At 29.6% G+C, this 4859-nt stretch overlaps 1 long non-coding RNA gene across 4 annotated transcripts; it reads left to right on the top strand.

Annotated features, from left to right (window-relative positions):
* Positions 1-909: 909 nt before the first annotated feature.
* Positions 910-4195, top strand: LOC124919739. 4 transcript variants are annotated; one of them, XR_007097605.1, is made up of 7 exons: positions 1396-1932; positions 2257-2398; positions 2531-2632; positions 2960-3401; positions 3496-3624; positions 3942-4011; positions 4142-4161. It is a non-coding gene; the product is annotated as an uncharacterized LOC124919739 (long non-coding RNA). The 4 variants fall into 4 exon arrangements; XR_007097604.1 differs by adding an exon at positions 910-1023 and having other exon boundaries at positions 1785-1932; positions 2960-4011; positions 4142-4195; XR_007097606.1 differs by adding an exon at positions 933-1023 and having other exon boundaries at positions 1842-1932; positions 2960-4011; positions 4142-4195.
* Positions 4196-4859: the final 664 nt, after the last annotated feature.

Genomic DNA, 4859 nt, shown 5'->3' with positions numbered 1-4859 from the left:
ATATATGCATACTATCATATTCATCAACAATCAAGAGAGTGATTTTAGACAAAATAGAACCGTGACAATGTCAAGTACTTATGGAATCGTGATTGTGTTTGTATTGATGTTTCCACTACAACAAAACATACTTTCAGCAACCCTTATATGCCAACGCATATTAAGCGTGGGTAAAAATTAAAAGAAAAAAACTTTTACCAACCCTTATACATATACTATCACCTTTATTTTATTTTTTTTTTATAAAAAAACTTATAATTTAACTATTCTAAATTTTAATATTTTTTATGTTTTATTTTTAAACTTTACAAATATTTTATTTTTTAAAATTAAATTTGACTTAAAATTTTATTAACATTAAAATTTAATTATTATTTTCTATATAACATAATTTTTTTAAACATTTACAGTATTATTTATTTTTTATTACCATATGTGTTTTATTGAATTATTATTTAAATTTAATTAAATAAAAGTAAAAAATAATATAAATTAAACATTATATTATATTTAAAAATAAAATTTTAACTTATATATATTTTTTTTAAATTAGGATTTAGTATATATTGAAAAGCCCAACACTAATTAAATTTATGTTTTTATTAGTAATCAGTATATAAAAAAGCCCAATACCATTTATTTTTTTATTAGAAATCAATATAAAATAAAAAAAAAGCCCAATAACACTATTTATCTAACCTAATTAATGAGACTACTGACTGTTCATTTTCAAACCTAACTATAGTTTCAAATGGGAACATATTCCAAACTTGGCAGAGCAGCAGCTCATCGATGACCAGAAGGTCAGAACTCTCTTCTTTCCCACTATTGTTTCAAATGGGAACCTAATTTTTTTTTGTTAGGTTAAGAAAAAAATCGTTGTTCATTTCAGACTCTCTTCTTCCCCAGTATTGTTCTCGCTCTCTCCCTCTCCAAATTCAGTTCAAATGGCAGATCAGCTCACCAATGATCAGATTTCCGAATTCAAGGAAGCCTTCAATCTTTTCGATAAAGATATAGATGGTAAGGTTTTTGTATATCATAGTTCCTTCATCTGCTTGTTTTCTCTTAGATCTGGATGAGTTTATTTAATTGTGCCTATTTGTTTCATGCCTGGATTCGCTTTTTTACTTGAGGCGAGTCCTCTCCTTTAATGATTTTCTTATAATACTGATATAGTGGAATGACCATAGGGACTTTCGTTTTTCTCTAGTTAAAATTGAGAATCAGACCTTGATGATTATGTGAGCTGAAACTAATCTCTTATTTCATTTTAGAAGGCTTGAATTTGATAAAGTGATCCTAATATCTTCCTTTTTAGTTAATGTTAACAAGCTGTTTATATTATATAATTCATTCTGAAATAGATACGGCTTGAATAGACTAAAGAAAGATACCTAAACTAGTAAGCCAAATTAGTGCATTTTTAAGGTCATTAGTGTAGGTTTAAAACTGCACCAGAATGATGCTGAACCAAATCATGAGTCAGACATATTCTAAACTTTTGATCCAACACTATTTTCAAAGTAATCAAAGTGTACAATCTGGAAAGTATGACTTTGAAACCGATTTTAGGAACTATATTTTGTAGAATGTAGATTGTAGCTCGAATTTTGAATAATACTATGTCATTATAACCTTTAAGATGTTAACCTAAATTCTCTGAAATGAATTATCTTTTATTAGTATGTATTGAATCTTTCCTATATAATTTGATCATTAATTTGAAACAATGATTAAGTCAAATTAGAAATAAAGAATTGAGAGATGTCTTCTTAATTTAGGACAACATTTCGATTGAATGTGAAGCAACAAAATGTCATTCTAACGACATTCTTTAGAACTCGGCCTAGGTATGGAATCAAATGTGCACAATGTTGTCCATTAGGGCTTGCCTTGATCTGCGGGTTGTGGAAGTTGCTCCTTTTATAGGTATGTTTCTGAGTTTTTCCCATTAATTTGTTTCATCTGTATTACTAAGTTTGCAGGTTTCCCAAAAGCTGACTTCAAATATTGTTTGTTTTTATTGGATTTCTCAAGTAATGTATTTATTTAGTGCAAATGACTTGGTAAGATGTTATGGTGATACTTCTTAGTTGTTTATTTAAGTAGAAAGAACGGAATGGTGAGTCTAACTTTGTGGGATTAATGACCCAAATCAATTCCCTTTTTTTTCATAATATAAAAAGTTTCATGTATATTTCAAATAGTTTCAGGATTTAAGCTCATTTGAAAAATCATTCATCGTTACTCCAGGAAACAACGATTGTTTGTACATTATTTTCTATTCAAAGGCTCTTGTACTGGAAATTGATGCATACAATGGAACAATTCTCTAGCAAAAGAATGTTGGTCCATTAAGTTCTGCAGACTTTGCTCCCAACAGTTGATTCCATTGGTGAATATCCACTACCTTCTTCCTTTATTATTTTTAAATAATATAAAAAGTTTCATGTATATTATTAAAAGTTAGGTTATCCGAGTAAAAAAGAACATTAGAGATATAAATATTTAATTTATCATCTTACAGGTTGGATCTCTTTTGGTTTACTAGATGGGTTATTTTACTCATTTTCTTCTTGGGATTCTCAAAAGGTTCTCTAAATAAGACAAATAAGATTATGTAATCCAGGTAAGCCTGTAACTTGATTGCTTGGGTTATGTTGTTTATTTAGTGTTTATTTATCTTAGACGGAGATGCAAGATAAGATTAACCATAAAATTGGAGAATATAATTACATATCAGCAATGAAACCTACAAGTGTTGTGTTGACTTTGCTTCTTGTACCTTCTGGTTTCAGTTCATTTTGCTTCTTGTACCTTCTAGTTTCATTTACTGGTCTGAAAGTTATCTTGGTAAAATTTTGGAAAAAAATATTTTTGTTTTAAGATACAAAACAATTAGTAGTTCCAAATGGGAACATTTTGAAATATCTCAAGCAGTTTTTTTTTCTTTCAGAATGACAGAATCAGGTCAGCTTTCATCCTTAATCTTTGAGAGTGACTTGCTGCATTTTCTTGTGCTGCATTTTCGTAGGTCAGCTTTCATCCTTAATCTTTGAGAGTGACTTGCTGCATTTTCTTGTGCTGCATTTTCGTGTGGTTTACAGGATCTTCTAGTCTTCGTTAGTGCCTCAAGTGAGATACTTACCTATCTTAGAAGTTATTTTTAGTGATTCAACTTAAAGTTCTTGAAAGATTTTTGATTTCATTGCAGAGATGGTAGTCCACTTCATTGCCATAGCAAAAGTAATGAATTCTTAAAACTTGATATAAATATATTAATTCATTTATTTGGGTTAGTTTTCTAATAGCTTCTCCAAATGTTGGTTGGTTACCAAGTCAAAAACTTGAATCAAGCTATTCTCTTTCAGAACCCAAACATGATGACATCTACACAGGTAATCCCAGGCTTGTCAATATTTCATAAGAAAAAACAGATTATTTCCAAAAACTATCTTTTATGATTTAAAAAAATTTGAATGAAATGAGCAGGAAACTGTGGTATTTCTGGTATTGAAGTCAGTAGTATTGATCCTTTTGGCAATTGGTGTTAGATTCTGTTCCACACTCTGAAAAAAAGAAGTAAAGGTGAACAAGAGCGGGAAGTTTCTGACAAAATTGGTAAATTAGAGTCTTAGAACATAACTCTGCATCCTTATTATGTGTGATATTATTCTAGTAGAGAAATTTTTTAGTGTGTGCTCAAGTGTAAAGATTGTCCATATTCAAATTGTCAAAGGATAAAAAGTACTAAGTAGTAAACTTTAAGAACTTCTCTCTCATTGGAGCTAATTACTTGAAATTAATGTATTTTATTAAGCAAATAGAACATGAGTGGTAAGTTAACATACTAATATTCTTAAATTAATTTAATTATTTAAGTCTTTTTTTATTATATTTGAAATGTTTTGGTTGAATTATTATATTTGTTTTTGTAGAAAACAATTTGGTTTGCTGGAAATGTCTCAAGCATTCAGGTTAAAGTCTAAAGATAAAAATGCAACCCAGGTATTCCAGTCTTTTATTTTTCACCTTTCGACGCTTTCATTCCAGTAAGTATAGAAAAAGTGGCAAAGATTCAAACAAAGAGGTTGGGCATTCATTGATTTTACTGAATTTTATTATTGATTAAATCAAGGAGCTGGGGAAGTGAAAGCTCATTTAGTAGACAGCAAGAAGTGGAAGCCTATCAAAGAAGCCTCTCTGTGTTGAAACGAGATATGGCCAATAAAATGCATTTTATTGATCCGGTTCTATTCAATGCAAATGCTCATGCGCTGGAATTATAAATTACAGAGGCCGAAAAGAAAGGGAAACTTGTGACAAGTTGTAGTAAGCATAAAGAACTAAGTACAGTAAAGTTTTTGAAATATTTCCTATTTCTATTTAACAAAGTATGAATAGTTCCTTGAATTTGGTTATTCCCTATTTCTATTTAATAAAGTATGAATAGTTCCTTAGTTTGGTTAACGGGTCCTTGAATATAAGCTTTGCTAATTTTGGTGTTTTTATTTAATTTATAAAATAAATTAAAATAACATCTAAAACAAAAGTAAAACTAAAAAATAGTTTAAAATTAAAATATATACTTTTGGCGACGTTTGAAATTCATTACCAACGCTTTTTAAGCGTTGTTAAAACTTCTGACTTTCGGCAACGCTTGTACCGACGCTTAAATAAGCGTGGTAAAAACTTGCGCCCACCCTGCTTTTGGCGACGCATGAATAAACGTCGGTAATATTTTTAGCGACGCTTTTAAGGGTTGGCAGATATCTTTTTAAGCGTCGCTGTAGGTCTTTTTTGTTGTAGTGTTCTTTCATATGGTGAATCGGCAAACATAAGTTCATTCCAACAAT

The sequence above is a fragment of the Impatiens glandulifera genome, chromosome 1, assembly GCF_907164915.1.
Source record: "Impatiens glandulifera chromosome 1, dImpGla2.1, whole genome shotgun sequence".
NCBI classification, from domain to species: Eukaryota; Viridiplantae; Streptophyta; class Magnoliopsida; order Ericales; family Balsaminaceae; genus Impatiens; species Impatiens glandulifera.
Note: the sequence above shows the minus strand (reverse complement) of the source record. Positions and strands in the feature narration are given on the sequence as shown.